This window comes from Mobula birostris, chromosome 3, assembly GCF_030028105.1.
Source record: "Mobula birostris isolate sMobBir1 chromosome 3, sMobBir1.hap1, whole genome shotgun sequence".
Taxonomy (NCBI): domain Eukaryota; kingdom Metazoa; phylum Chordata; class Chondrichthyes; order Myliobatiformes; family Myliobatidae; genus Mobula; species Mobula birostris.
In genome coordinates, this window is record NC_092372.1 from 43,983,048 (window position 1) to 43,996,277 (window position 13,230).

The following is a 13,230-nucleotide window of genomic DNA, read 5'->3' on the forward strand; positions in this document are numbered from 1 at the left end:
TTACACAAGAGATCCTGAAGATGCTGGAAATCTTGAACAACACAGACAGAATGCCGGAGGAACTCAACAAGTCAAGCAACATCTACGGATGGCAAATAACAGTTGATGTTTCAGGGCAAGACTCTTCATCAGATAAAGGGTCTCATTCTGAAACGTTGGCTGTTAATTCCCCTTCATAGATGCTGCCTGTTTTGCTGACTTTCTCCAGCTTTTTGTGTGTTGCTACCTCATTTCTTTGCTTTTGTATTATTTATTTATTTTTGTAACACCGTCATTTTTATATATTGCACTTTTCTACTATACTACTGCAAAGCGAGTTTCACAACATATGTCAGTGATAATAAACCTGAATCTGATTCTAAAATCACATGTCTATGTTTTCATTTAGTCTTTTCAGAAGGTGAAATGAATGGGTTTGCTGTTTGAATGCCAAACTTCCTTTGGAATTAATCCATCCAACAATTGCTTCAGTGGATCTTTACTCCAATGGGGAGCTCAATGTCAGAACAGAATAGGTCCAAGACATTCCGGATATGGAATGGCTAATAGCTGGCTATATGCTAAGGGACGTAAGGTTACAGGTAAGTGTGATTAGTTTCTGAACAAGAGTAAGAAAGCTGAATTCTTTGACAAAACATTGTTTTTTTAGCCCAGCTATTCGATGTGGATTGGAAATGGAAGACAAAGCCACTGTCTACCTAATTGATTAATGAGCTGCAGTGGGCTTGTGAAAACATGTTTCTAAGGGAATGTCAGTTTCTGATCTGGTCCGTTCTGCACAGGAGGTTGCCATAAGAATTTTAGATCATTTGAAAAATAATCACCACATCACAGGAAAGAGAAAAACATGGTGGCAAGTTGCATATATTCTTTAACTCCACCCACTACATATGCATTAGTCTTTCCCTCCCCAACTCACCAACTTATTTACAAAGGTCCTCACAGCTGACAGCACTTACACAAGAAGTCACTTCTATGTGGAATAAATGCATACATACAGCCAAACCCAGCCTTACCATCAAACACTATGTACAGGTTCAATTTTCTATAAGTGCTATCTGTTAGGAGTTGGCCCTTTTAAATTGAACTGCATTTCCCAGGCACAGCTTTCTGCATATCGGCACATCTAGCTAAAATCAAGGAACAACTCTTGCTTTCCTGTTCTTGCCTCCATACCACACACTATTTGATAAATTTGCCTACACACCTATAATGCAGGTAGAATATACTTACATCATTTTCTTGAGCTTAATTATTTATAATATAAACAGGAAATAAAAATAGAAAACCGAAACTTGCAGTATCCATTCTAATGACCTTGGCTTAGTCTCAGCAAACTTGTCCTTAACTCAAAAGTCCACTCAAAAATCCACTCCAAAAATGTGGCCATCTAACCGAGGTGGACACTTCATGTTCTTTGCTGTCAGATATATTACGTTTAGGATAAAAATACTGTGATCCATTTGAAGTAAAACAGAAAAGTCTCTATGGATTCATGAACAATATTTACTCATTCAGTAACATTAGAGAAACAAATTATTTCATCTTCACTTCTCAATGATATTTGTGAGAATTGCAATGTACAAACTGGCTGCAAAAGTTCCCTGTTTTCTAAGCTTTAAATATAGTCACTAACTAACTTTAAGACTTGGGTTTGATTCACCTTAATGCTCATGCTAACTATGAAAGTAGTAAACTGCAGTTGCCTGAGTTGTGTTGTCTGAATTGTCTGGCTGACTGATTCACTGTGCCAAGTTTCTATTGAAGATCAGTCCCAGTTCAAATGCATGATACAAAGTGTGCTGAAATTTCATTTTAAAATTTGATTCTATTTCTGAAAATTATCTCCAAGAGTAACAGCTTGGAACTTGTTTGTTGTATTACTTTGCTAACTTCTTAAGTGCTTATTTTTAACTGGTTATGTTTATAAAGCAATGGGTTTCAATTTTACTCTTGGCATACTACACATACAGTATAGTGGGTCTAGCGGTACTGACCTATTTTGAAGCCTGACCTTAGAACTGAGAGGATTTAGTGCATGTTAATTCAAGTAGTGTCTCTATTTTCTCCCTAACTACCACTGTCAGGTTGACATCTTTTTTAAATGCAAAGGGGGCTGTTCAGAAAGGAAAGAAATTGCTCAAAGTGCTGCTATTTTTTTCCTCAGATGCACTGGGTAAGACTTGTTGCTCAAAAGCATGTGGGGTCTAGTGTTCAGAAATTGGTACTCATATATATATATAAACACAAAATACTTTTTTGTATTTTCTTGTATTTTTATCTGCACATGTTTACATTTTGCTCTTTTTACTCCGGTGTCAAGTATGTAGATGCCAGAAACAGGGAGAATTTTTGTTCTGCCTGACCATGAAATTTAAGCAAATAAAATTTAAAAAACAGTTAAGAGAGAAAATCCAGCTTTGCCCCCAGCATATTCACAAATGACTGTATTGTTTTTGAGCTGGTAATGGCACAAATTTCATTATAATGGAAAATTCAATCACAATAGGGAGCAGATACTGTACAATGTATGACAGATAGCCAATGTTACCAGCTTGGTATGCTCACACATGGCTACGGGACTGCACTGCTCTCCCACACATTGTGAGAGAGAGAGAAAAAAAATTGCTTAATATTACAAAGTCTTGGGAGCAGAAAGCTAATCTCTGTCTCTGCTTGCTCACACATTAAGTTATTGTTCAATTTGTTTTTATAGCTAGTCAGCTGTACAAATATAGTTGGCAGCTATTAGTGAAAGTGCCCCACATAACAAGTAGACTTAAGCAGTTACTATTTGTTCGTTTATAGTTGTATTGGAAACACTTACCAGCCCAGTTAATATTTTCTTATTAAGCCTTTGATAAGAAAAAAGCTGATTCTGAAAATGGATTTACAGGTTATAGCTCAATGGATAAATGCATGGTACAGAACCATTCAAGGAAGGCAGGTCGAAGGTTTGATTCCTGCTGTGTGGAGCGCTAATTGCCAACAAGTACGGTGTCACAATTTATCCTGAAAGGAGGACTACAAGCAGCTGGTGTTCCTGCTCCAACTGGAAAGAGTGTGTAGGCTTCAGGTCAGGAAGAGATGAAATTCAGCTGCTGGCACCACAGAAGCATGTTCAGCATAGGTGTGCTGCTTAGTCCACAGGACCGCAAGACATACGAGCAAGAATAAGGCAATCAGCCCATCAAGCCTGCTCCATCATCCATCATGGCTGATTTAGTACCCCTCTCAACCACTTTCCAGCCTCGCTCCCCAACAATGCTCCAGCCTTTTTCCTCTTCCCATTGTCTTTCCTTCTACCATCCTCTTCCAGTCCTCCCACTACCCCCAACCAAAATCTCTGACATCCCCCACCCCCCATCCTCTATCTCACAATATCTCTGGCCTCACTCCCTTCCCCATCTTATTTCCAAGTCTGCACTCTTCCCCCTCATCTACCATAGCCCTAAAATGGCTTCTCCATCCTTATAATCATGATCCAGAGAGAAGACGACTCAAAACTGTGCACACCCTAGCAACTTAGGGGCTTATTTGCAACTGAGTTTTGGTGCATTGTTAGCAGCCCAAGTAGCTGAAGTTCCAATTCAGCAATACCATCCTGGCTCACTTCATGGAAAGCATAGCAATTGCCAGAAGATTTCTTTTAGAGCATCATTAACTTGAATCAATATCAGTATGCAGAAACCAACCAAATCACACAGAGGCTTGAAACAAATAGCTGGAGTAATTATCAGAACTGACTATTACCTGGAACTTAAACCTCAAGATTAAAATTTGTAAGTTATGATAATAAGTATTATGTGTATGTCAGGAAACGTACTTCCCATAGATAATCTGAGATCTAGCATTTACAACTGACCAATAAAGCTTTATATACTGATCACTCTGACTTTTATTTCTCATTCCATTTGTAAAAGAGAATGGTCTTTTTATTGGAAATAACAGCAGATAGTGATTTATAACTACATAAAACTGAAGTGTTGGAGCTTCTAACAGCAAAACCTTTTCCTCCAATCTGTCTCTGCTCTTCACCCCAGCCAAATCACAAAACTAATGTCTGGATAACATCAAATAACGCTATTCTCATCCATGACTGTCTACTGATTAGAAATATAAGCATTTGAGAAATATTTCATTGTAAAGAACTGAACATTACACAGTAGATTCCAGTTAATTAGGACACATCGGGACTAGTACATTTTGGCCTGATTTAAGCGGCTGCCCCAATTAATTCAAGTTTCGTTGAAATAATTAAAAAGGTTAAAAAAAAAGACAAACTACCATTTAACTGAGTAACAAATTATGTATTTAAATAAAATACAGAACAATTTAGAACATTATCAATATTACTACCATACTATAAAACAGTGTATTAGTTCCTAATAGTTATCAATGGAGGATTTCATCCAGTGTACGCTGCCATGTTCTTTTAATTAACTGTAAGTGAAAAAATTAGCGCAGACACTTAGTGCAGAAATGGACTTCCTTCAAAGTTCAAAGTAAAATTTATTATCAGAGTACATACATGTCATCATATACAAACCTGAGATTCTTTTTCTGCAGGCATACTTAGCAAATCTATAGAACAGTAACTGTAAACTGAAATTAAACTGTGCAAGTGCAGATAATAAGTATATAGCAATAAATAATGAGCATGACATAACAAGCTAAAAGAGTCATAGAAACATAAAAAAAGAACAGCACAGTACAGGCCCTTCAGCCCACAATGCTGTGCCAGACATGTACATAATTTAAAAATTACCTAGGGTTACCCATAGCCCTCTATTTTTCTAAGCTCCATGTACCTATCCAGGAGTCTCTTATAAGACCCTATTGTATCCGCCTCCACCACAGTCACCGGCAGCCCATTCCACGCACTCACCACTCTCTGCATAAAAAACTTACCCCTGACATCTCCTTAAAACTGTGCCCTCTCGTGCTAGCCATTTATTTCAGCCCTGGGAAAAAGCCTCTGACTATCCACATGATCAATGCCTCTCATCATCTTATACACCTCTATCAGGTCACCTCTCATCCTCCGTCACTCCAAGGAGAAAAGGCCAGGTTCACTCAACCTATTCTCATAAGGCATGCTCCCCAATCCAGGCAACATCCTTGTAAATCTCCTCTGCACCCTTTCTATAGTTTCCACATCCTTCCTGTAGTGAGGCGACCAGAACTGAGCACAGTACTCCAAGAGGGGTCTGACCAGGGTCCTATTTAGCTGTAATATTACCTCTCGGCTCTTGAACTCAATCCCATAGTTGATGAAGGCCAATGCACCATATGCCTTCATAACTACACAGGCAACCTGCACAGCAGCCTTGAGTGTCCTATGGACTCGGACCCCAAGATCCCTCTGAACCTCCACACTGCCAAGAGTTTTATCATTAATACCATATTCTGCCATCATATTTGACCTACCAAAATGAACCACTTCACACTTATCTGGGTTGAACTCCATCTGCCACATCTCAGCCCAGTTTTGCATCCTATCAATGTCCCGCTGTAACCTCTGACAGCCTTCCACACTATCCGCAACACCCACAACCTTTGTGTCATCAGCAAGTTTACTAACCCATCCCTCCTCTTCCTCATCCAGGTCATTTATAAAAATCACGAAGAGAAGGGGTTCCAGACCAGATCCCTGAGGCACACCACTGGTAACCGACCTCCATGCAGAATATGACGCATCTACAACCACTCTTTGCCTTCTGTGGGCAAGCCAATTCTGGATCCACAAAGCAATGTCCCCTTGGATTCCATGCTTCCTTACTTTCTCAATAAGCCTTGTATGGGGTACCTTGTCAAATGCCTTGCTGAAATCTATATACTGTACACTACATCTACTGCTCCACCTTCATCAATGTGTTTAGTCACATCCTCAAAAAATTCAATCAGGCTTGTAAGGCACAGCCTACCTTTGACAGAGCTATGCTGACTATTCCTAATCATATTATGCCTCTCCAAATGTTCATAATTCCTGCCTTTCAGGATCTTCTCCATAAACTTACCAACCACTGAAGTAAGACTCACTAGTCTATAATTTCCTGGGCTATATCTCTCCCTTTCTTGAATAAGGGAATAACATCTGCAACCCTCCAATCCTCTCCCTTAAATGAGTGTAGCTACTGTATACTCTTTTGTTCAAGAGCCTGATGGTTGAGGGGTAGTAACTATTCTTGAACCTGGTGGTGTGAACCCTAAGGCACTTGTACCTTCTACCTGATGGCAGCAGTGAGAAAAGAGCCTGGCCTGGGTGGTGAGGATCTTTTATGATGGATGATGCTTTTCTATGGTAATATTTCATGTAGATGTGCTGAATGGTTGAAGGATTTTACCTATGATGTACTGGGCTGAATACACCGGATTTTTTGCTCAAAGGGATTAGTGCTCCCATACCAGACCACAATGCAGCCAGTAAGCACACTTTCCATCACTTATCTAAGGAAGTTTGCCAAGGTTTTCAATGACATGCTGAATTTCTGCAGACTCCTGAGGAAGTAGAGCTGCAGCCAAGCCTTTCTTCTCAATTATATTTATGTGATGGGTTCAGGTCAAGGTCCTCTGAGATAGTGACACCCATGATTTAAACTTACAGACCCTCTCCACCTCTGGTCCTCCAGTGATTACTGGCTCATGGACCTCTGGTTTTCCTCTCTTGAAGTTCGTTGGTCTTGTTGACATTGAGTGAGAGGTTGTTGTTATTACACCGCTCAGCCAAATTTTCTGTCTCCCTCCTGAATGCTGATTCATCACCATCTTTGATACAACCCACAACAGTGGTGTCATCGGCAAACTTCATACAATGCTTACGATGACTCCATCTTAGAAATCTTCATTTTCATTGTGCCATTCAAGATTATTTCAAATTCTTCATAGTTCCTAACTTGTTGAAGTACTGAAATTGTTTCATTTTCACTCATGGATGTTTCTGTCATCTCCAAGCATGAATGCCTGAAACCACAGTGAGGAAAACTGATCCGAATTGACTTACGGCTTATTTCTTGCCAACCATCAGTGACTAAAATCACTGCTTTTGGAACACAAGCACACACAACTGATGCTATTTAAAACTTGTTCCCTCTAAGCATGGTGTAGTGTCTAACGGTCGCGCAAGTGCACATGACTGATGCTAGTTAGAAACTGTTCAGCAACAGTCTCCTGTCGCAGTTAAGCAGCATAGTGCCCCAAAGAAGCAAAGGGAATCATGGCTATTTTTCCCTCGGAGCGACGGGAGATGAGGGGTGGCCTGATGACAGGTGGCCAATACCGCACACTTTAATTTTCCACATTAATGTTTAAGCACAAGAAAACCTAAATAAAACCTGTCATTTCAAAGCTGTTCCATCACCTGCTGTATTGATTTTTTTGCTAACATTATAAATGTAATTGATATCTGAACTTTTAATAAAACTGTATGCTCAAGTGTAAGTGTAGATATACAGAGTTTTGTTTTGTCTACCCTCTCCTCCACCCAGCTAATACAAACCAGCATTGCAACTCATCCTGGCTGCCTTAACCGATTAAGGCACAGGGGAAGTCAGTAAACTCTATTAATGTAATGAATTTTGTTATGTCATATCTTATTTGCAATCTAGATATTTACAACACCAAATTATTTAAAAATGCAACACTACAATGGAGCTAGGACTGTGATACAAAGCTAAAAATAAAGGCAAATGTAGAAGATGTACCTGTGTAGACATGTGTCTGGACACTAATCCCAAGGTCAAGTACAACTCCAAGCATGCAAAAGTAGTGTCTGTGCCACTAATATTTGCCAGGGGAACTGAGTCTATGGCTTGGAAAATTATCTCCATGTTCCCACTGTTTTGTTGGAGGACATTTCTGCTGACCTAGACAAGCAGCCAGATAGTTCAGTGAATAGAGTGGTTAAAACTTGAGCTGGAGATAGAGGTGCATCAGAAACTGTGATCATGTTTCTAGATATCGCTGAAAGCAGCGCATAGCTGGGAAATAGAAGGTGGCCAAAGATAGATCTTAGGGGATTCCTAACTCTAATGGTGTGGAAGCTGAAAGGCTCCATTGCAGACTCTATTGCCTCTGTAGCATCTCTGATCTCTGCCTCCACCTCTGCCTAAACTGTTGCTGGAGTTCTCATCCATGATTTTGTTACTTCCAGCCTTAACTATGTGGGTGTTCTTCTGGCAGACCTTCTGTCCTTCAACTCTGCTGCTCAGGCTCCTACTTGTACCCACTTCTCTTCCTTTATATTAACTGACTTACAATTCCCTCCAACGTTTGAATATCCCAGCTTTAAAACTCTTACAACTTGGTTTCAAATTCCGTGATGTCTCACAATGTAAGTATTTCTGTAACCTCCACAGCCCTACAAAACCTACAACTCTAATGAGATCCAATGTTTTGAACTCCTAGTTCTTGAGCTCAAGAGTTCCCTTGAGATGACTGTCAAACTTTCAACTTCCAAAATCCTGCTCAATTCATCTTTGCCTAAGGCTCTTTCTTTGTTTGAAAATGATGAGCTTGCTGGGGAGCAAACAGAAACATCATTTCAACCTGTGCCAGTCATGAACACTGGGTAAACAAACTGCTTATCTTTGACTGGTTAGATTCCTTTGAACTGCTTGCTTTGATCCTTTTACCTTACATGTTTCAAAGTAAGTAGTATTTGGCATTAATTTATGAAGTTATTCATTTACAAGACAACTAGTATCTGAAGGGGGCTGTATCTTAGCAAAATAGAGTACCACTATCCTAATGTGTAAAGTCCAAAATGGAAAAGCTAATTTTATTTATAAAAATGCATTGTTTGACACCATAGGGACACTGCCATGCTTTCTTTGTAATTGCACTTACATGCTGGGTGGGCCCAGGACACGCCCTTCGAAATGGTAACACCAAGGAATTGACCCTCTCACCTCTGATCCTTTGATGAAGACTGGCTCATGGACCTCTGGTTTCCTCCTCCTGAACTCAATAATCTGCTCCTTGGTCTTGCTGACAGTGACTAGGAGGTTGTTGTTGTTGCACCACTCAGCTGGACTTTCAATCTCCCTCCAATATGTTGATTCATCACCACCTTTGGTTCGGCCTAAAGCAGTGGTGTCATCGACAAACGTGAAAGTGGCATTGGAGCTGTGCTTAGCCACACAGACACAAGTGTAAACTGCATAGAGCAGGGGGCTAAGCACACAGCCCTGTGGTGCGCATATGCTGATGGAGATTATGGAGGAGATGTTGTTGCCAATCCAAGTTTACTGGGGTCTGCAAGTGAGGAAATCGACGATCCAATTGCACAAGGACGTATTGAGGCCAAGGTCTTGAAGCTTATTGATTAGCTTTGAGAGGATGATAGTATTGAATGCTAAGTTGTAGTTGATAAACAGCATCCTGATGTATGCATCTTTGCTGTCCAGATGTTCCAGGGTTGAGTGAAGAGCCAATGAGATAGCATCTGCTGTGGATCTGTTGCTCCAGTAGTCAATTTGGAGCAGATCCAAACTGCTTCTCAGGCAGGGATTTGATAAGTTTCATCTCCATCCTCTCAAAACACTTCATCACTGCAGATCTAATTGCTACTGGACAATAGTTGTTGAGGCAGGTTACTATGTCCTTTTTAGGCACCGATACAAGTGAAGCCAGCTTGAACAGGAGGGTACCTCAGACTGAAACAAACAGGAGGGTACCTCAGACCGAAACAAACAGGAGGGTACCTCAGACTGAAACAAACAGGAGGGTACCTCAGACTGCCGAAACAAGAGGTTAAAGATCTTAGTGAACATTCTAGCCGGTTGATCAGCACAGGTCTTTAGTACTTAGCCAGGTACCCCATCTGGGCTGGATGCTTTTCGTGGGTTCACACTCCTGAAGGATACTCGAACATCAGCCTCAGAGGCTGAAATCAGCCTCTGAGAGTTTGTGATGGTTCCTCCATGTTTTGTCTGTCAAAGTGAGCATTGAAGGCATTGAGGTAATCTGGAACGAAGCCTTGTTGTTGCCTATGTCGCTTAATTTTACTTTATAAGAGATGAAAGCATTTAAGCCCTTTCACAACTGCTGAAATCCTTCATTGACGTAAGTTTAGTCCAATCATTCACGTGAAATACTAAAATGTTTCCCATGAATTTTGCCTTACCTGCTGAGTATTTCAAGCACAGTCTGAGCCTGACCTTACTTGTCTAAAGTACAGAAGTACTTAGGAAGCCAACCTAACAATCCATTTCAGTTCCATCCCTGAGCACTACATCTATATTTTATTCAATTTATTTTTGAAATATATGTATTCATGCCAAGTCTAGCATTTTTTGCCGGTCTCTAGGGGTCACATAACTATTTTGAGTGATACCATGCCAATAATTATTTGGAGTGGTTTGGAACAAAAATTAAGGCTTGCAGGATGGAAGATTTCAACAGAAATGTGGCATGTCTTTTTGGACAGCAAAATTCATTCTTTTCTGTAATAGATTTGAGGCAACCGCCTTTACTATTGATGTTACCTATACTAACGGTAGGAAAATTCAACAATTTTCTGTTTTTCTCAAGATGCACTCTTCCAGACTGTGAAGATGAAAACGTATGCCACTTACATAGGATCCCTTCAGAATTACTTTGGAACTGAAGGAAATGTCTTCATAAGGAGTTAAGTCAGAATCATCTGTTACTTTCCTTAATCAGTCTGCCTAGATAGCTGTGAGAGAAAGCTTTCAGTTTGTTGGTTTGATTTAACGACAAAGCACTTCTGAGAACTAAAAGTCATTGACCTATGTTTCTGACTTATCCTATTGAACTTGTAACCGAGTAGAGCTTGGCCTTCTCTGGTAATTATTTTTCATTTTGTTATGTCTGAAAGAAAGAACATATATTGCATTGTAAAATGTTACAGGAACATGGAATGTTAATATTTAAAATCCAAAGACAGCAATGCTATCAGAAGTATCATCAATACAGTCCATAGTGCATTTTTTTCTAGTGAAAGTTTGTGTATGCTGGGTGTCCAATTTCAGTGATGAAAGCGTAAGACCAGTGGAGTATTATTGCCACTAGAAATATTATAATTAATAGAACAGCTGTAACATGCCACTACATAACTCACGACTGCCAGCTATAATTCTCAAATGAAAACAATATCACAGCTTGAACATATCAAATCTCTTTTCAGCTCAGTCCCAAATACATTGCTCCATGAAACACACAATGGCAGTGGTTTTTCCAAGGATTCCACAGTGATACAGCTGGTAAAGTTTCTTCCACACAGTTGCAGTGACCCAGGTTCCAGCCTAACCTGCGGTACTTTGTGGCCTTTGCACATTTTCCTTGTGACTACCTGAGTTTCCGCTGAGTGTCCTGGTTCCTTCCCACATTCCAGAATATGCAGCTTGGTAGGTTGTTTGGTCACTGTAAATTGCCCCTAGTGTAGGCGGTGCTGGAATCTGGAGGGAGATGATGGGAATGTGAACAGAATAAAATGGAATTAACTCAGCATTTAGTACAGGAAATGTATGTTTTATGGTTGTCATGGATTCAGTGGGCCAAATGGCCTTTTTCTGCACTTCATGTAATCTGGTGAAATATCAAAATGACTACATCATTCCAATTTTTATGGCTGCAGTTTTCATTAAAGATTACCTGTAGCTGAAGCAATTTTTCTTCCACATGTTATTGACACAAAGTTTAAATATCCACACTACGTTGATGTTCAGTTCCATTTCCTTAGCCTGATACATGGAGTTGTTGGAAAACACAAACTTGTCATGTTCCTTCAGGTCTGTAACATTGTTCCACATTTGTTTCAAGTCTTTAGAATATTGCAGCAAACATTCATTCTCTCCCTTCATTATAAAAGATATTACTGAACTGCATACATAGTTCTCATAAATTTCTACTTTTTTATAATCCATGAGTTTCTAGTCATTCATGATACAACAGAAGGAATAGATTATATGAAGCCTGATCCACTATTCATCAAAACTGTGTCGTCATCTACCTCAGCACTATTTTTCAAAATTATTCCCATATCCCTTGATTCGCTTAATATCCAGAAATCTACCAAATTCTATTTTGAATGAACAAATGACTGAACTCCAAAGACATCTTAAGCTCCTCAGTTGTGAAAAGACTTACTTACTCCTATAATCAAACTGTTTTGTAATGAAGACTATCACAATAACTTGCTGTACCTGCATTTTGGCCTTCAGAGACTTATGGCCCCTTGAGCATTAATTACCCAGCCTCTCATCACCAAACAAATCCTCTGCTTTTCTGATTTGTGCACCAAAGTGGATGACCTCAGTTTTTACGATGTTGCATTCCACCTGCCACAATCTCACACATTCAGTCACCTTACCTATAACCCCTTGAAGCACCTTTACTCTTCCCCTGCACGTGCAATCCCATCAAACCTGGGAAAAAATGACATTTTATCAGCTAAGTCAAATTGTTGATATAGATTGAGACCAAAGCATTGATCTTTGTGGTATGCCACTATTGACAGCCTATTAACCTATGAAGGACCAATTCTTTGCTTTCTATCCAATAACCAATTCTCAATCCATGTCAGTTCATTATCCCCTCTTCATGAGATCTGACCTTGTTGACCAATCTTTAGAAAATCTTCCAAAGTCCCCTTTTCTGTTACACTAGTCACATTCTTAAAGAACTCCAACAGATCAGTCAAATATAATTTTTCTCTTTATAAATCCACCCTGACTCTGCTGAATCTATGATTCTTTTCAAACACTCCTATCCCTAAATCTTTCAATGTTGAGTCACCTTTTTCCCACATTGGCATTAGAGTAACCAGGCAGTGGTTACTTGATCTCCCTCTCACACTATTCTTAAGCATTTGGGGGTCACATTTGTTAACCCCCAATCTACAGGAGCAACTCCAGAATCCAATTTACCTGCCAAAGAGAAAATAAAGAAGTAGGTATTAATCCATAATCAGTCAAAAACATTTGCTTCTGGTCACTGCTGGACACATCAAGACAAGAAACTGGAATTTTTACCTTCTAATGTACAAACTGAGGCTTTTAAGGCATTGGTCATATCGCATATGGAATATTCTGAGTAGTTTTGGGCCTCTTATCTAAGAAAGGATGTACTGGTATTGGAGCGGTTCCAGAGAAGGTTCATGAGAATATTCCTGAGAATGAAAGGGTAAACATATGAGAGGGTCCAGATGAAGTTCATGAGAATGATCTTGGAAAAGAAAGGGTTAATGCACGAGGAACATTGGAATGG